This window comes from Choloepus didactylus, chromosome 13, assembly GCF_015220235.1.
Source record: "Choloepus didactylus isolate mChoDid1 chromosome 13, mChoDid1.pri, whole genome shotgun sequence".
Classification (NCBI taxonomy): Eukaryota; Metazoa; Chordata; class Mammalia; order Pilosa; family Megalonychidae; genus Choloepus; species Choloepus didactylus.
The window spans coordinates 4919724-4940122 of record NC_051319.1 but is presented as its reverse complement, the minus strand read 5'-3'; the positions used below and the strand labels follow the sequence as shown (position 1 = coordinate 4940122).

Sequence of the window (20399 nt, the reverse complement as noted above, 5' to 3'; positions counted from 1 at the left end):
CCACCCTTATTAAATGCTTGCTCTGAGCCAGGTCTGGTGCCCACCTACATCATTGCAATTACTTCTCACAGATTCTTAAAATCACGCCCATTTCCACAGGGGGAAACTGAGGCTCGGCAAGGTAAAGTAGCCTTACACAGCTTGTAGTGCTTGAAGCAGGATTCATACCCAGGTGGTTCTGCCTTGAATGTCCCTGCTAGTCACCACCACACAATTCTGTCTACCGTCACTGTGAGGGAATCTGTATGTGCCGTGGTTCACCTCCACATACTGGGGTGAGCCCTGGCTCAGTTCCTGAAGAGGTGATTCTTGCAAACCCACTATGTTGTTATTTCCCCCAAGAGAGAATACACTCTAGATAAGACACTGAAGAGAGAGGTGTTAGTTGTCATCTCTCCCTGAGGTGAGAGTTCAAGGAGCTGGGCTTTGTCTGCAAAGTGAAGTACAGTCAGTGGTGAAGAAAGCCAGAAAGAAGCTCTGAATGGGGGGAAGGGAAAAAAAATGGTGGCGGAGCTGGGTGAAGGGTTCCTTGGGGCCTTTTCAGAGGACTTGGGGAGATGAGGTGGCTGGTAACGCTGGATTGCCCAACAGGCCTGAAGGGTGTGCTAAAGGCACCAGAAAGCAGGCCAAAGAGAGGGACACACACACACACACACACAAAGAGAGCAAGTGAGAGAGACAAATTGAGATTGATTGAGCTTTGATGAATTTAATCCAGAATTTTGAAATCAGGAAATGTAGAACGAATTTATTTCCGTTTTAGCATACATGTATGTGTGTGTTTATATTTTATGGTTTTGGGTAATTTTTATTATGAATTCTGTGGGGTGAAATAGGTACTTAAATCTTCTCAGTGCTTAGGACCTCCAACAGTCTTAATAAGTTCTGGCAGCTCTTTCTAGCCAATCACCCATCCATCTCATACCAAATCCCTCCTTGTGCCTAAACCACAAATACCGACTTCTCTTTGGAAGGATAAGAGCTTTGGCCAATACCATACAATGATAATAGTCTCTCAGTAGTTAACCCATAGGGGATGACAGTACATTGCATTTTCAGAATACGAGATAAGGGTCTGGAGCCAATAGGAGTTCAGGATGGGAAGGAAAAATCTTTAAAAGGGGAGGAGCAAATGGCACGTTCCCGCTGTAGCCTAGAGTTGGCTCAGTGAGCAGAGTCTATCAGTGCCATCCTCTACCCTCACCTGCAGGTGAAACTCAGAGCCCTACTGAATGTAGAAATTTGATCCTATGTATGGGTTTCATTTCCTCCCCACTTCTGCCCCTTTACCCCCATCAAATACATTAAAAATTGTCACTTTGTGGAAGGCATAGGAAACCTCCTGTGTATGACAAGATTATGTTGAAATGATAGTAACAACGTCATTTATTTTTACAATATTAGCTGGTATTCATTAAGAACTTGACATTTAATTCTCACAATAAAACAGTATGAAGTGGGCATGCTTATATCCCCAGATAGGGAAATGGAGGACTAGCGAGGTTAAATAATGCCCAAAGTCACACAGGAAATGGGATGGCCCTCAAATTCCTGTCTTAAGCTCTCAACCACTATTTCACTCTGCCTCCGAATCTCTTATGGTGCTCTAGCTTCACAACTTGTTTTTGTATTAATTATCTATTCATTCTTCACATAACCCTATTAGGGGTGAATTACTAACCCCATTCTACAGATAAGGACACTGAGTCTCAGAGGTTTAAGACTTGCTATCCTTGTAAAGTACACTTTAATTAGAATTTTGCTGTAGAACATTCTTAATGAGAAATGGGGGTAAGGGGCTCATGAATGTGTAGAAGGCAAAAATGGGTGATGCTGAGAAATCTTAGTTCAGAAAATAATTCCTTACCTCCCTATCTCTACCCCCAACAGCAAGAAGGGAATAAAACTTTATAATCTGTTGTGAAGAGCTGTTTTCAACCGAAGTGAGAAAAGTAAGGTTAGCCCCTTGGGAGCAGGAGAATTCTCCTGGTGGATTTCATGGGATTAATGAAAAGGTATTTAAACTGGAGGATAAAGGAGATAATGAGAAAGAAAACTCCATCAGTGAGACTTTAAGCACTGTACCTTGCCAAAGGGAAAACCTGGGTACATATTTTTGAATTGAATTGAATCCAGTTCTTTGCTATGCATTTTCCTCTTGAACAATCTAATTCCAATTGAAAAGTAAAAGAAACAGCCTCCTTTCTAAAGCAAATAGGCTTTTGCAAGACTTGCTAGCCTTCGGACCCTTATAATTACCTGCACTTTATTGCCACACACCAATTTAGTGTCCAGACTGAAAAATGGAATAAATGTTTACCAGAAACCCATTTACTTGTCAACTTCAACAATGAGTATCGGGTGAGAAACAATATTTTCTGAGCTGAGGGTTATAATTTCACCACTCAATGCTGTTGTCAATGTTTCATCAATTAAAAATCAATAAACTTCAATCAGTTCCCTAGATCCTATTACCTTAACCTTCGGATGGCAAAAGGGACCTTTCTGTCTCTGAGAGCTCCACGTCTAGAGTTTTTGCCTTTTTCAAATAAGCAGCAAAGCTCAAACTGTTTCCTGATAGAAGAAAATTGTTCAGCAACCCCTGGCAAATGATTGTCAAGTGTTTTTTCAGTTTCCAACAATGACCTCGCAAAGTGAATGCAAATGGAGAAGGCCAGACTCTTAGCAACTCCACCTGCCTGTGTCATTCTTTTCTTCTTTCTCTCATTTTATTATTTTAATTTTTGTTCTGCTTTTTTTTGGTGGCCTGAAATTAGCTGGGCCTCTATCCTCTTCTCCAAGGAACAGGCTGCTTCCAGTGAGAGTTTAATGCTCCACTGTCCAGTCTCACACCCAACCCTTGTTGCTCCAGGCAAATTTGAAGTTCTGCTTGAGATGCCTTCCACTCAAATATCAGGTGGGCTTTACTGTGTGCTGGTTGAATTTTGGGCTAGGTGATTCTTTCACCCTACCTTGCCAAATTCCTCTTGGTCGTGGGCCTACTGATAGCATCCTTCATGGCTTTTCTTTTTATTGTATTTATTTTCATATATTTTATTTATTTTATTTTCTCCCTGTTTTTGAATTAGATAAAGACTCTTTTTTAAAACCATATTTTCAAATGCATTTTTTGGTCATTTCCATAGGAACTTGGCAAGAATAGAGAGTTGTTAAATGTGCAGCCTCAAATCGCCATCTTAGAACGGAAGTCTTGACATCCTTTTCAAAAACAATTACTAATACAATTTATAGTCCTGTTTATGACACAATAGTAAAAAAAAAAAAAGCCCATGAAATAACTCAGCACTGTAGGAAATGAATGGTTTATTAAACTGTTGACTGTGCTCTAATCCTGGCTTCAGAATGATTAACTAACAAATCCATCATCTGAGGGAAAGCTGGCTTGACAGAGATTAATTCTTAAACTATTCTTATATGAGGGCATTGTTGCTTTGGTTTTTATCTGGGAGAACTTCCAGAATTGTTAAAGAACATTCTATGTGTTTGTTTTTAATAAAAACAGATATAACGTGTTTTATGCATAGCTGTAGATACACTCCATACATTTTAAATGATTTTGATTTTCTTAATGGTGAAAAGGACCAGAATTCCAACAAGGAGCTCTAATGGTATCTCATCAGTAACATAAGGAAGGGCAGGTATATCAGTAGGATTCAACTGATGACATGTCAGAAACCAACTTAGGCCAATATAAGATTTATTATAAGGTTATAATTGGTGGGTGTGGGGGTGGGGATTTCTCCCAGAATCTGCAAATGTAGGTGGAACTAGGGAAGGACATCAGTTACAACGTGTCCAGCTGCCAATAACTAAAAACAAGATAGAATGGACTTCTTCCTGGGTCAAGTAACTGGAGGTTCAGAAGTAGGAAGTGCTCCCAGGTTGGTTTGATTAGCAGGTCAGTGAAGTTTTTAACTTTTTTTCGTCTGTCTACCTGACTCTTGCAATATTGGCACCATCCTTGTGTTGGCTGTCCCGGTCACAGGCAAGCTGCCAGCAATTCCTGACCGTACATCCTCCTTGTCTGTCATAGGCGTCCTCAGAAACAGAGTCTCAGGCAAAAATTGATGTGTTAACACTTTATTAGGGTCAGAGTGCAATTTTGGGAAACAGGAAAAGGGAAAAGGAGGATGAGGTTGGAAAGAGGAGAGGCAAATACAAAGAGAAGCCTTCAGAGAGATGGCATGTGCTACTGTATCTCAGGACCGCCTGTGTGGGTGCAGGAGTGAAGGAGAATCCATCCATCTGCAGCTTCTTATTTTTTTTATTATTTAAAGTAAAATTTTATTATCACTGATATTTCATTTAACGTAATTTCAAATTGGGTCTTTGCTCTAGGTCTTTGCAAAACAGATATCCTGTATCTCATAAGAAATTGTTTTTTACACTGTTCCTCTGAGTGGGGCATAGTTTCAGGGCCCCCAAGATTGACAACCCTTATTTTGCCCCTTGAGATTTTACCCGACGATAACAGAAAGAAGAGCTAAAATCAATATAGAAGAACTAAACCATATGAGGATATAATACTAATAAGCTCTTGTATTATATATTTGCCACTTCTGTAGTGTTGTAATGATGATGACTGGTTTTTTCCCCCACAAAGTTCAGTGTCAATTTTTGCTTTTGTTTTTAGTAAAATGGCAGTATATGCAAAAATGTTGTACTTATTTCTCTAAATACATTAAAAAGAGTGGGAGTTTGGAGACTTTTAAATTCTTTATTGTGAGTCCAAGCTGAGACATGATTATGATTGATGGGGTCTACTGAACATACTAATTCCAAGTTTGGCGACCATCAGCAAACTGGCACCCACAATTAAGCTGACAGGCATAAGTTTCCAGAATGGTAGAATCTCATTTCCATAACGCCAGCCAAAGTTCCAGATGTAGCTAGAAAAACCTAAATATTCCTCAGATTGTGAGACAGCTGATAAGCACCCAAGCCTGCTAAACCCCCAAAGAAGAGCCCAGCAGCTAGGGATGGGACACTACCCGCTTTTGCATAGCCAATGATCCCTCCAGAAGCAACCAGTGCTGCATAGTCAAAACCAAACCAATGTAAAGGCACTAGCCGGCTAGGCTCCTTCTACATTGTTCTCTCGTGACTCTGTCCCAGTCGGAAACTACACCAGGCCTGCAGCTGAACAGAGCACAAAAGCCAGCGGCAGCAAAGCCTCTTAAATAATCCTCAGATACCCCAACCTCTCTCCAGAGAGTCAGCGTTGGTTCACAAGGGAGCGCAGGCCTCGGGAGGGGCAGTCACAGTCCCGCCGGAAGTGTCGGAAATGTCCCCGCAGGACTGCGCACCTGGGAGGGGCAGGGCGTGGGGGCGGGAGCCATCCGCAGCTTCTTGACCTCTGTCTTCTGCTGATCAAAGCCGTTTCCATGGGACCTAACTCCCCCTCGCTTTCCAGTTGTGTCCCCAGGCTTCTCCAGGAAGCTGCTGGGAAAGCCAAAGCCCCCACAGGACTAGTTTGGTCAGCACATAGGTGCAGCGATCTCTTTTGCCAGTTAGCATTGAAATAGGACTGGCAGCAACGACGTGGATCTGCAATCTCAGGCATAGCAGATCTGCTGAGTCCTTGCTGGCCTATAAGCAAGGCAAGGGCATGATCCAGGATGGCACATAAACTGAGACTATTAGATCACTCCCCATCTGGGGTGGGGGCCCCTTCCAGAAGCTATCACAGAAGAGTGAGGGAGCCTTTTTTCTTAAATTCCTGTACAAACATCTTCCTCTGCTTCAATGACTCCTCGTGGTGTCTCCATCTATTTCTCAGTCAACACCAGTGCCCAGGGAAAGGATTATTGATAAACTTAAGCCACAGTCATTTGCCCCTTTCCAAGGGCTACTTGAGGGAGCTGTGGGTATCAGAGTGAAAACTGGGCTGGCTACCGAAAGAAAGGAGAGTAAATATTAGGGAGAAAACCATAATGTCCACTTCAAGAAAATTCTTGGAACAATGGCAGGAAAGCTAAGAAGACTCTGTGTTTCTCATTCTAAAGACAGCCTTCCCTTGGTGCCCAGGGCATAAAATATGACCTCCATGAGCATGGATGTTTAGTTGTTCCAAATCCAGCCACACTCAAAGAGACCAAATCACTCCTTTGAATCTTATCTACCCAATTTGGGTCACATGTTTTCTCTGGATCCATCCAACTATAACTGGAGAGATGGGTTTACATAATGAATGTGATGAATAGAAGTCCAGTACCATAAAACAGCCATGAGGATGGGGGAAGGATGCTTATAAAACAAAATAATATTCATAATATACTGCAAGAATACCATTTTTATGTTTTAAGGATAAATAAGTAAAGTTGTTTATTTGCCTTTAGCATTGCCTAAACGTTGCACCCCTGACCTTATTTAATCTTTCCTGGAGCTAAACAACTGTGACCAGTACCAATGGTCTATTGTTGGGTAATATCCCCTTTAGGTTATTAGATCTCCTATTCCTAGTTCATCGATGGTGACAAAGCTGAAGCTGCTTAACTTCAAATTCTGGTTGTTGAAGTCTCACTACTTCTTGGAATATCCAGAAAATCACCCTCAGCCTTAGTAGCCAATTCGTGGTGTAAATATGGACTTTCCATCTTAAAAACATATTCAAGTACCATTTACAAGGTGAATGGGTGATTTGATTAGTGTGGTTACACCACCAGCACTGAAGTTGCCTACCAAACACACTCTAAGTCATGTCATATTCATGCTGGAATAGTAATTGCATATGCTAGTAGAAAGAGGAAAGAAATCATGGTTGCCCAGTAAGATACTAAAGGAATAAAAAGAAAATAACCCTGAATTGTGGAAACATGGCACAGTTGCAACCTCCAGGAATCGGTCCTTCCACCAGAACAACCATTAAACAGGCAGCAACTGACTGAATCAACTATTTTGAAAACTCCAGAGTCCAGTAGAACACTGTAGAACATCCAGAGAAGACCACGAGGAAGAGGGTGTTAAATTATGGTAAACACCAACAAATCGCTCTCTCCATGCAGTGGTTAGCTGAGCCCACACCCCACTCCTGCAGCAGGCATTAGTGGGGTCCAGCCCTTGACATAGCTTGCTGGTCCCAGAAAGGGATACAAAAATCCACTTCTCTATGATCTAGGGGATGGGGGTATGGGAATCTGGACCAATCACTGCTCACTGCATTTTTTCTTTTTCAAATGCAATTTTATTGAGATGTATTGACACACCATACAGTCATCCAAGTGTACAAGCTATTGTTCACAGTATCATCATATAGTTGTACATTCATCACTGCAATCAATTTTTTGAACATTTTCTCCAAAAAATAAAACTAAAAATAAGTATAAAAATAAAAGTAAAAAAGAACATCCAAACATTTCATACTCTGCCCCCTCCTTTTATTCATTTACTTTGCATTCCCCTTTTTTCTACTCATTTGTCCAAACACTAGATAAAGGGAGTGTGAGCCACAAGGTTTTCATAATCACACTGTCACACCATATAAGCTATATAGTTATATGATTGTCTTCAAGAATCAAAGATACTGGATTGTAGTTCAACAGTTTCAGGTATTTCCTTCTAGCTATTCTAATACACTAAAAACTAAAAAGGGATATCTATATAACACAAAAGAGTAACCTCCAGAATGACTCAACTCCATTTGAAATCTCTCAGCCACTGAAATTTTATTTTGTTTCATTTCACTTCCCCCTTTAGGTCAGGAAGGCTTTCTCAATCCCACAATACCAGGTCCAGGCTCATTCCCAGGAGTCATGTCCCATGTTGCCAGGGAGATTTACACTCCTGGGAGTCATGTCCCATGTAGAGGGAAAGGCAGTGAGTTTACCTGCTGATTGGGCTTAGAGAGAGGGGGAGGGGGGCACTTCTGAGCATCAGAAAGTTTCTCTGGGGGAGACTCTGAAGCACAATTTTAAGTGGGCTTAGCCTCTCCTTTTCAGTAACAAGTTTCATAAGGGCAAGCCTCAAGATCAAGGACTTGTCCTACTACAATGGTAGTCCCCAATGCTTGCGAGAACACCTAGTATTCCCCAGGTGGGGAAGTTTAATGTTTCCACATTGTCCCCCAGGCCCTCAAGGGGGCTTTGCAAATACTTTTTATTCTTTGTCCAAATTACTCTGGGATGTATTGGGATTTCATGCTTACCTTTACAAACCAAACAGATCTCACCCCCTGTTCAAGATTCCATGTAATTATGGTGTTTGAATAAACTGACCATTCAAGTTAACTTATATAGCATACTGCAGAAAGTATAGATTTTGCACCAAATAAACATCTCTTCCTTTGGTCTCACACAGAAGCTGAGGTTTTAAAACACAGTCAGTATTGTCCTTTACCCATTAGTCTGGTTTACGTTCATTGTAATCAAGTCCATTTCATTCATATCTCTAATTGAAGTCTGATCTCTTTTTCAGCTTCTTTAACATTTGCTGTATGGAGTAATGCTGACATTCATAGCTGCTGAACTCTGGCTCTGAGTCTCAGGTGTCACACAGATACCCAAAGTTACAGGGGCCAACCAGGTTATACACAAACAGCTCAGCATCTCAGAATTTAGAGACAACTGTTACAACTTAAGAATAGATGTAACTGCTGTAAGAGCTTACAATCTAGGAATCTTTACCATAAGCCTTCCCCTGATAACCTATGCTCTCAGATTCAATTCTCAGAGTTTGCACATTATAGCTAGTCCATATTATTGTGGGGTATTATAATGTTTCTCTTTTTGATTCTGGCTTATTTCACTCAACATACTGTCCTCAAGGTCTGTTCCCCTAGTTGCTTACCTCACAACTTCATTTCTTCTTGCTGCTACTCAGTATTCCATTGTATGTATACACCATAGCTCACCATTCCATTTTTCAGTCGGTGTACCCTTAGGCCACCTCTATCCATTGCAAATTGTGAATACTGCTGCCATAAACACCAGTGTGCAATATCCACTCACGTCTCTACTTTCAGTTCTTCCAAGTATATACCCAGTAACGGGGTTGCAGGGCCATATGGCAACCCCATAGTTAGCTTCCTGTGAAACCACCACACTGACCTCCAGCTGGACTGTGCCATTCTACCTCCCTACCAACAGAGAATAGGTACATCTGTCTCTCCACATGTTCTCCAGCACTTGTATCTCTCTGTTTATTTTTTAAACAGTTTTATTCACACACCATGCAATCCATTCTAAGTAAACACTGATTCCTGGTATTATCACATAATTATGCATTCACCACCACAATCTGTATGAGAACATTTCCATTTTTTCCCCAAAGAAAGAAGAAAAGGAGAAAAAAATGAATAAAAATACAAAAGATAGAAGAAAAATAAAAGTAAAATACAATGAAAAAGTTAGACAGCAACACCACCACCAAGAATCCCATATCATTTCCTTATATCCCCCTCTTATAGATATTTAGCCTTGGTATATTGCCTTTATTACAATTAGCGGAAGCATCTTACAATGTTACCATTAACTATAGTCTCTAGTTTGCATTGATTGTATTTTTCCCCTATACCATCCAATTTTCAACAGCTTGCAATGTTGACATTCATTTGTTCTTCCTCATTTAAAAAAAATTCTTATATTTGTACATTTAATCACCATCATTGACCACTCTAGATTTTTCTAAGTTATACAATCCCAGTGTTTATCTTCTATCTTTTCTTGTGATGTCATACATGCTCTTAGCCTTCCTCTTTCAACCATACTCACATACTCATACACCAGAAAAGTCCATGTTCTTTAAATCCATTCCTGGGGGTGCAGACCTATTGTGTGTGGGACCTTTTGATTATTTCAATTGAGGTGTGACCCACCCCAATCAAGGTGGGTCTCAATCCCCTTACTGTACTCCTTTATGGGAGGATAAAGGACACACAGAAAAAGCCCAGAGAGCTCAGAGAAACCCCAATGAAGCTAAGAGATGAAATTGAAACAAGTTCATAGAGAAGAGCCCTGGAGAAACTAAGAGAAGACCCACAGAAGCTCAGAGGAAGCCACTGGAACCAGAAAATGGAAGCAACAAAATCTGGGAGAAAAGGTACAGAAGATGCTGGCCATGTGCCTTCTCACATGACAGAGGTGTCCCAGATGCTGGCAGCCTTTCTTCAGAGAAGGTATCATCTTGTTGATGCCTTAATTTGGACATTTTCATGGCCTTAGAACTGTAAATCTGTAAGCTAATAAATCACCATTGTAAAAGCCAACCCATTTCTGATATATTGCATTTCAGCAGCTTTAGTAAAACAAATCAGAGAAGATCAACAAAACCAAAACTTTGTTCTTTGAAAAGATCAATAAAATCGACAAAACTTTAGCTAGACAGATGAATTGAAAAGAGAAAGGACACCACTAAAATCTGAAATGAAAAGGGGGACTTTGCTATCAACTCCATTGAAATAAAAAGACTATAGGAGGATACTATGAACAATAGTATGCCAACAAATTAGATAACTTAGATGAAATAGACAAATTCCTAGAACCACACAAACTACCTACACCAAATCAAGATGAAATAGATCTCTACAAACAAATAACTACTAAAGAGATTGAATCAATTATCAAAAACCTCTTGATGAAGAAAAGCCAAGAACCAGATGGTTTCACAGGAGAATTTTATCACACATTCGAAGAAGAATGGACACCAATCCTATGCAAGCTTTTCCAAAAAACTGAAGATGAGGGAATACTACCTAATTCATTCTATGAGACCAACATCACCCTCTTATCAAAGCCAGATAAAGATACCACAAGAAAGAAAATTACAGATCAATATCTCTTATGAATAGAAATGGCAAAAATCCTCAACAAAACACTAGTAAACCAAATCCAACAGCATATTAAGAGAATTATACACCATGATCAAGTGGGATTTTTTCCAGGTATGCCAGAGTGTTTCAACATAATAAAATCAATTAATGTATTACACCACATTAACAAAATGAAGGAAAATATAAAACACATGGTCATCTCAATTGACACAGAAAAGACATTTGGAAAAATCCTGCACCCCTTCTTGATAACAACACAGAAAACTAGTAAGATGTGGAAACTTCCTCAACAAGGTACATATATGAAAAACAGCTAATATCATACTTAATGGTGAAAGACTGAAAGTTTTCCCTCTAAGTTCAGGAACAAGACAAGGATGCTCACTGTCACCACTATTATTCAATATTGTACTGGAAGTTCTAGCCAGAGCAATTAGGCAAGAAAAAATAAAATAAAAGGCATCCAACTTGGAAAGGGAGAAGTAAAACTTTCCCTATTTGCAGATGAAATGATCCTTTATAAAGAAAATCCTAAAAAATACACAATGCTCCTAGAGCTAAGAAATGAATTCAGCAATTTGGTAGAGGACAATATCAAACCCAAAACTCAATTGTGTTTCTATTCACTAGTTATGAACAATTGGAAGAAGAAATCAAGGAAAAAATTTCATTTACAATATCAACGAAAAGAATCAAATATCTAAGAATTAATCTAACCAAATATGTTATAGACTTGTACAGACAGAATGACAATCATTGCTAAAAGAAATAAAAAAAGAGCTCAATAAATGGAAGTACATTCTGTGTTTATGGATAGAAGATTATATATTTTAAGATGTTAATTCTACCCAAAGCAGTTTACAGTCAATGCAATCCCAATCAAAATTCCAACAACCTTCTTTGCAGAAATGGAAAATCCAATCATCAAATTTTTATGGAATGGTAAGGGGCCCAAAATATCCAAAGGCATCTTGAAAAAGAACAAAGTTGGAGGAATTATACTTCCTGATCTTAATACTTATTGCAAAACCACAGTAATCAAAACAGTAAAGTGCTGGCACAAGGACAGATATATAGACCAATGGAATTGACTTGACAGTTCAGAAATCAACCCTCCCATTTATGGCCAACTGATTTTTGATACGGGAGCAAAGACCACTCAATTGGAAAAGAGGAAAGAATAGTTTGTTCAACAAATGGTGCTGGGAAAACTGGATCTCCATTTGCAAAATAATGATGGCATGCCCCTACCTCACTCCATACAAAAAAATCAACTCAGAATGGATCAAAGACCTAATAAAAGAGTCAGAACTCTAAAAATCCTAGAAGAAATGTAGGGTGCATCTACAGGTCCTTGTGTTAGGCAATGGTTTCTTAGACTTTACACCCAAAGCATGAACAACAATAGAAATCTAAGATAAGTCAGACTTCATCAAAATTAAAAACTTTTGTGCATCAAAGGACTTTATCATGAAAGCAATGAGACCTCCTACAAATAGAAGAAAATATTTGGAAGCCCCATTTCCCATAAGAATTTAATATCCATAATATACAGAGAAATCCTTCAACTCAACAGTAGTAAGACAACCCAATTTAAAAAATGGGCAAAAGACTTGAATACACATTTCTCCAAAGAAGATATACAAATGGCCAAAAAGTACATGGAAAGATTCTCAACATCCTTAGCTATTAGGAAAATGCAAATCAAAACCACAATGAGATACCATTTCACACCCTGGATTGGCTAGTATTAAAAAAATGGAAAATTACAAGTGTTGGAGAGGATATGGAGAAAGAGGAACATGCATTCATTGTTGGTAGGAATGTAAAATGGTGCCACCGCTGTGGAAGACAGTTTGGCAGTTCCTTAGAAAGTTAAATATAGAATTACCATATGACCCGGCAATGCTACTTCTAGGTATATAACCAAAAGAATTGAATGCAGGTATTCAAACATACATTTGTACACCGAAGTCCACAGTGGCATTGTTTACAACTGCCAAAAGATGGAATCAACCCAAGTATCCGTCAGCTGATGAATGGATAGGCAAAATGTGGTATTTTCCATACACACAATGGAATATTATGCAGCCCTAAAAGAATGAAGTTCTGATGCATATGACAACATGGATGAAGCCTGAAGACATCATGCTGAGTGAAGTAAGCCTGATACAAAAGGAAAATAGCGTATGTCACTTATATGAAATAATTAAGATAAGCAAACTCATAGGGTCTGAATCTAGATTATAGGTTACCAGGGGACAGTGTGGAGATCGGGAATAGGGAATTGAGGGTTAATCTGTACAGAGTTTCTATTTAGGATGATGGAAATGTTTTGATAACAGATGGCAGCACAACATCGTGCATGTAATTAACAGCACTGAATTATATATTTGTGATTAAAAGGAAATTTTAGGTTGTATAGATGTTACTAGAATAAAAATTTTTAAAAAAGTCCTTGGAACGGCACAACACAGTGAACCCCAGGTAGAACCATGGATTTTAGTTAATAATACAATTATAAATGCATGCTTTCATCAGCTGTAACAAACATACCACACCAATGCAAGGTGTTAACAATAGGGTGGGATATAGGAACCTGGTATTTTTTGCAGGATTTTTCTTCAAACCCACAACTTCTTTGATAAAAATAAACATACATACATACACACACACAAGTTAAAAAAAAAAAGGGAGCTGATTCTGATTCCCAATGGAATGACACCCCAAAATAAAAATATTCCTGAGGACTAATCCAAGAACAGAGGAGTACAAAAGAAATGCAGTTTAGGAAGGGTAAAGTTCCACTGGATGAACAAAAAGGGAAAGAAAATGGCCAAGCATGTCCAGCCCTTGGCAACATTTCCCTCAGTTGCCCAGATGTAGTAGTTAGGTCACGTTCCTTGTTCCCTCCCCTTGGGAACCGGGCTCTTCCCCCCATCCACATGGTGTGGGCGTGGGCGTCTATTCATTACAATTTTTAGTGAACCCTCCCTTCTTAGTTGCTATTAGATTGGTCCAGGAGAGGACCAAGTTGACTAATAAGACTCAAGGAAAGATTCAGTCTCTTTGAATGTGGCTGGACTTGTAATTTTACGAACAGCAATAACAACAAAATGGCCCAGTCCAGAGGTATATCAGAGGATAGCTTTTGCTCCCCTTATAAGACTGTCTTAGTTTCCCAGGGCTGCTGCAAAAACTTCCCACAAACCGTGTGGCTTAAAACAACAGAAATTTATTGAATCACAGTTCTGAAGTCTAGAAGTCCTAAATCAAGGTGTGGGCAGAGCCATGCTTACCCTGAAGTCTGTAGGAAAGAATCTGCTCCGTACCTCTCTCCTGGCTTCTAACAGTGGCTTGCTGGTAGTCCGTGGCATTCTTTACCTCAGTCGTGACATGACATTCTCCCCTCTTTCTCTCTGTGTCCAAACATCCTCTTCTTATGAGGTCACCAATCAAATTTAATTAAGGGCCACCCTGCTCCAGCATGACCTCATTTTATCTTGATTAATTCCATCTGTACTTACCCTATTTTCACAGAAGGTCACATTCTGAAGTACTGTGGATTAGGACTTCAACATATCTTTTTGGGTGGGGGAGACACAAATCAGTCCATAACAAAAACCAAAATTTGTTTCCTTGTGGGATTTTGCCAAGCGTAGCCTAGTAATAAAGGAAAGATTTTAGTTTAGCTCTCCAGTTCAGCTCTTATCTTGAGGATAATGATTCTATCTGCATAGTCAGCCTTCAATAAAATGTGTGTTGTCCCTGCTAGCAGTGAGGATCAAGATGATAATCATGATAGGGAAGAGGTTATTCAGCAAATGTTACACCAATTCAGTCAACTGTAGAGTAACATTCCCCCCCTTAGCCTTTTCGTAGATGTCCTGAGGATGAATCAGGGAGTATCTCTCTCTGTTTTCCCCGAAAGCTGTTGCTCTATGAGCTGTGGTTAATGAAGACGTGTGCCGGGAAACCTGAGGCTCACCTGTTGTTGGGCAGCACAGTCCATTCATTCATCCTCAGATGGCTGCTAGTGGCAAATGATAGGTTACCAGGAAGGCTAGTACACAAGCCTGCTCTATTACTGTGACATCGTTACACTTCTTATTCTGTCCTCCTCTTCTGAAGGCTGAGAGTGCTTCATTATATACACTCTCTATTTTTGGTCTTCCTGTGAGGTAGGCAGTTAGAAGAAATTGGGAAATTTTAGCACATCCGAACAATAGTGCTGATCTGTATTGTTGCATGAAGAGAGCTTGATGACATCAGCAGCAGGATTCGTGGCCTCCCTTACACAATGCAGGCTGAGTTTCTGTGCATGGGTGAGAGAGCATTTTATGAGCAGAATGATAATTAGGAAAACCATTGAGAAAATGGGAGAAACTTCCTGCAATTGAAAGGCAGTCAAAATGTAAAAGGAAATGAAATCTTCAAGAGAGGCAATCTTGACTATAAACACTTTGACCCTTTTTTCTTTATTCATCCAGTCCCCAGTCTGAGTTTTCTCTTTGCCTTTTCTTGGGGCCTCGTCCAGATTTCCTAAGTTGATACTGCTTCCAACAGCTGTGTAGACTCTGTAGGTGGGTCATTAAAACAAGACATGGCATCTGGGATCTGACTCAGTGAGTTTAAGCTCTCTCTACTACTTTAGTGCAATGTATGCACCTCTTCTGGCTGCAGGGCTCTGGTGGAGCAATATTATTTAATTCAAGCAGCTCAACAAAGGATGGTCAGTCAAGTGGCATGACAGTGAATGACTTGTCTGAGGGCCCTGATGAATGAGGGAGGGTTGCCCCAGGAGGCCCTTCTTTCCCTCTTCTGTTTGACACTCATGGGAGAGTTGTTACCGTTTTATTTAGTATAACTCCAACTCATCTACCCCTGGATTGTTCCTTTTGGGGCTATGTGGTTGCTCCACCCAAGGCTTTATAGAGTGGCTTAGCTTAGTGTTTCTCAAACTTTAACATTCATGCACATCACAGAGGTCTTGTTAAAATACAGACTCAGATTCAGTAGGTCTGGGGCAAGACTAAGGAGTCTGCATTGCTAAAAGATGCTGCTGTTCCTTGGACCACACCTTGCCTAGCAAGAACTTCATTGATCATACCCGAGCATGCTAATTTACAAGAGCCTGCCGCCATTAACAGATGGGAGAACAGAAGTACCCATGACTGGACTTTTCCAGCCTTGTGACCTTCATAAAGAAGAGGGAAATGGAATTACCACTGATGAAGCCTCTATTATGCCCCAGGCATGAAGCCTAGATGCTAGTATTTTAATTATGTTATCTCAGTTGATAAGAATCTGAGCAACTTGAATGAGAAAGTGATTAATTAAAATTTGTTTTGTGATTCCCTCCCCTTTCTGACATCATGAGTAGCTAGTGTTGCCTAGCCAACAAGACGGGCTCAAGATGTCAAATCTGAGAAGAGGGGACTTCAAGGGAGACAGAGCTTAATGTACACTACAGGAAACCCAACCCCAAGAAGGATCTACCCAAAATAGAGATGTGCCGATGCATATCATTAACCACCGCTGTTTTCAGGGTACAAGAGTAGGTTGGAAATATCTCTGGTGACTCATCAGCCTCAACAGTTGCCAAGAGTTATCTCTAGCTCTAGTTAGGCAGTCGGGCAGAGGGAAACCTTCCTATAAGCTTTTTCTCAAGGACATTATGGATCTGAGGAAAGAGTGGGCGTAAGCCTGTCAATTAGGTAGCAAAAAGAACTATGCTGCACACCCTTGGGATGGCCTTTCTGTGGACATTAGAACCAGACTAGGTTGTCACGGTTTCCTACCCTATCCTGTCCAAGTCCCATGCAATGAGGAAAATGAGTGGTGAGAATGGGATTCCCCACAGCAAGTTAGAGACCCACTCTCTATGATGCTTGACTGTTTGGCCTTCACTCCTGGTCAGAAGAGTGTCACACTTCAAGCACTATAGGCTGGCTCCATGTACCAGAGGCCCAAGTTGAGTTCTCTATTTGTGGCAGAGGTCTTGAAGGTTTCTCAGCTGAAAAAATTATACCAGCAGTAGTTTGGGAAAATGTCCCCCACAAGTTCCCCATGTACCCATGTACATGTTGTTTTTTGTTTATTTGTTTGTTTTTCACTTCCCTGACCTTTCCAACTCTCGGAGTGACCTCTTTCAAGGTAGGGTTTCCCCTGGTTGAAGAAACTAAGAGTAGGTGATTAAGAATTATTTTTAATGATGGTCAGGTCTTCTGAAACGTTCACTCCTCTGAAAAGTATTCAAAAAATGTCAAGTTCCTAGAACAGAACTATGAATAGAGCTGAAATGTTTCTTTGGACTATTGAAAGGAATAGCATTCAAGAGAACTATCAGTGTTGGCTTGTTAAGATACTCTGAGCATCCACTATGGATGGTGACACTGTGTTAGGAGCCAAGAGAAATGACAAAAGTTGCACTTTCAATTCTTTATTATCAGACATGAAATAGAATTATGTATTCTGACTTATTAAATTATAGACTTTACCATAATAAAAAAAAATGTGATTGGCACACTAGAGTTTTAAAGCGCTTCCATGTAAATTATGCTATTTGTTACTCACAACCAGCCTGTGAGGTAAAAATTATCTTTATTTTGTAGACGAGAAAAAGAGAGTCTCAAAGAAGTTAAGATCATTTTTCAAAATTAAATAGATGTCAAGAAGTAGATTTGGGATGAAACTCAAGCATTGGAGTCTTTATCACAGTGCTCAAGGCCACTTCAGCCCCACTGGGGTCAGGGAGGACAGGGAGAATGCCTCTGCCCAGGTCCTTACCCCTTGCCTGGAAGAGTCCTGAGCGTGTGCATCTGGCTCACTGGGGGCCATCCCATGCCCTCTCTTATCCCTTCTATGACCCCTCAATTCTCCAAAGGGCAGGGTCCTCTAGTGCACAGCCCAGGACCCTTCTCAACCCATCTTCCCTCATACACATATCCCTGGTCTCCAAGGACTTCATCTTGGCTTAGCCATCTTCACATTCCCCTTGCTTAAAGGATAAAGAAGAGCAATTCTTGGTATTCATGGGGTGAAGTGTACAAGAGAGAGGGTCCATATTATATCTTGCATTGGGATCATTTTTATCAGTCACAACTTTTGTCACAGTCAAAGATCCCCTATATTACTTTAGCAAGGGCTACCTTGCTTTGCCAACCTAATCACCTGTCCATAACCGTTGTTTGCAGTTTTATTCTTCTTTATAGTTCCAGTTCCTAGCAGAGCTTCCTATAGAGCAAGTGTTTCATTATGACAACTAGAAGAACCTAGGGGCACAGAGGAAAAGCCTGGAAAACTCCTCTGTCAAAAAATATCATCCAGGACTATCTTCTGGTGGGAGGGGTCGGTGGTGGTGGATTTACAGAGAATAGACAACATATTTTGGAAATTCAGTGGCAGAGGTTCACCAAGCTGGAGGTAGAGAAGGCACTGGAGGACAGCTCAGCTACACCTCTTCCCTGGATTGTCATACCCTTGCTCCTCTTGCCCAGCCTTAGTTTGGTTAATTCAGTGAGTCTCTGGACTAAGAGAAGACCAAGGATGCACATTCCTACCCCATACCCACCTTAAGTTATTCTGGTTCTATAGAGCTGGTTGGAGCATTTTTAAAGACAATCTCTCTGCCCCAAGGTGATTGTGACTCAGGTGGTCCCAGACCACAATTTGAAATAACCCTGAATTTAACAGATCACATGCAGGGATGTGTGCACCATTCCTGGAAGAACCTCAAATCTGAGTCATGCCCAGTCTGGTTACACTTCAGCAGGCAATTGAGAAAGGCATTTCTGGGTCACACCAGGACCATTCTGTGGGTATGTGATGCTCTGGTCCATCCCAGAATCACAGCATGTGTCCTGGACACACCATACCTTCTCTGGGGTAGGTGAGAATGTACTCTCCTCCTCCCCCATCCAAAACATTCCCTCTACTAGCAAATAACAGCAGCATTTATTAAGTGTGTCAGTCCCTGTGTTACATCCTTTATATGGATCAGTTAATCCTTACAATAATCTTATAAGGCTATTCTCCCATTATGGACAATAAAACCGAGGTCCAGAGAGGTTAAGAGATTTGTCCCAAACCACATAGCTTGAAATTGGCTGAGTTGGGATATGTATTCAAGCAGCCTGGGTCCAGAGAACATCCTCTTCCTGCTATGCTTCCTCCCATATAAACCAAAAGACTCTGGGATTGGGGAGCAGGGTGGCTCAACAGGGCTTTTGTTAGGGAAATTGCAGACACCTATTGAGGGGCCAATGCCCAGACCTCACACACCCCCATCTCCTTCTCTGGGGAAGTCACAATCACAGGCTATGGCCATCCTCTAGCCTTCCACTACCCCCACCTCCTTTTCTATCGTGTGCCTTTCCACAACCTGGGGGAGAGATAAGTCTAATGAAAAGGCTGGGTCAGACCTTAAGCCTAGAAACCAGGAACAAGCTTGTTCTAACAAGACGCTTATCAGAACAGGAATTCTAAGTGGCAGGGCCGCCCACTGCTGAAGTGGATAAAAATACACTCAAACAGTATAGAATTGATCTCTCTTCTCCGGCTCAAAACAGAGCTTGTGGCGCTGCCATTTATTGACCCCGACCTGGAGCAGTTTTCAGCCACCCTGGAGACAGGTCATGACAGGATGTCTTCCCCTGCTCTTTTGGACTCTTGTGCTGAGTGAGTGATAAGGAGATTATTTGCCTTTTCTGTACCCTTTAGTCTATGCAATAAAGGGATCATTTGCTGAAAGTGTATTTTATGCCCCGAACCTGCGTTCCCACGACACACCATTGTAGCAACTCGTTCCACAGGCTTCTTTCTACTTGGAGACCTTCCACCCCCCACCAATGTTGCATTTCCATCCTGCAATGTGGCTGGAATCTTTTGCTTTCCTTGGACATTCATTCCAAGGGTGAAAATGGAGGTTAAGTAGGAAGCCCTGTGGGGAAGAGGGAAGTTGAAACATTTATGTGTGGAGCCAGTGAGCCTGCCTGTCTGCCACGAAATTTGCCCCTTGCCTTGCACCCCGACCTGACATCGGTGAACATGGGCAGTCCCTCGCCAGGGCTGACCAGGGCAAGGTTCAGTGGGAATGCAAGCTCAGACCACCTCGTGGACATGTTGGTTTTGGCAGGATCTGGCCTGTTTCATCCTGTATGCAACATTCATCTGAGTTTCCAAGCTAAAAAATGGAAATGAAGAATCAGCATTAAATATAATAAATATAATAGGAGTTAGAATTTGTGCACTCTTTGGGACAGACACACAGGCTAAATATTTGTTCTATATAAATACTTATTGTGATCATTAATAACATCTTGGTGTTTTTTTCCGATAAAATCCAACACACCGAAGATAGAGCTTGGATTAGACATACCTAGATTCCTGCTTCTGCCACTTATTTGAGCAAGTTACTGAATTCTGGACCTCACTTTCTCAAGTTTTAGTTGTGGACAATAATGTCTACTTGAGAGAGCCAGCTGCAAAGATTAGAAATAATGTATGTAAAGCATCAGGCACAGGGGAGACCCTTAATAAATGGCAGCCAATATTATTATACCTATTGTAACATTCATAACCGAAGTTAATGATGTGTCTGAAGATGAACCTA

General features: G+C 40.8%; 1 pseudogene; it reads right to left on the bottom strand.

Moving 5' to 3' along the window:
- Nucleotides 1–4765: 4765 nt before the first annotated feature.
- Nucleotides 4766–19908, bottom strand: LOC119508400 (annotated as a pseudogene).
- Nucleotides 19909–20399: the final 491 nt, after the last annotated feature.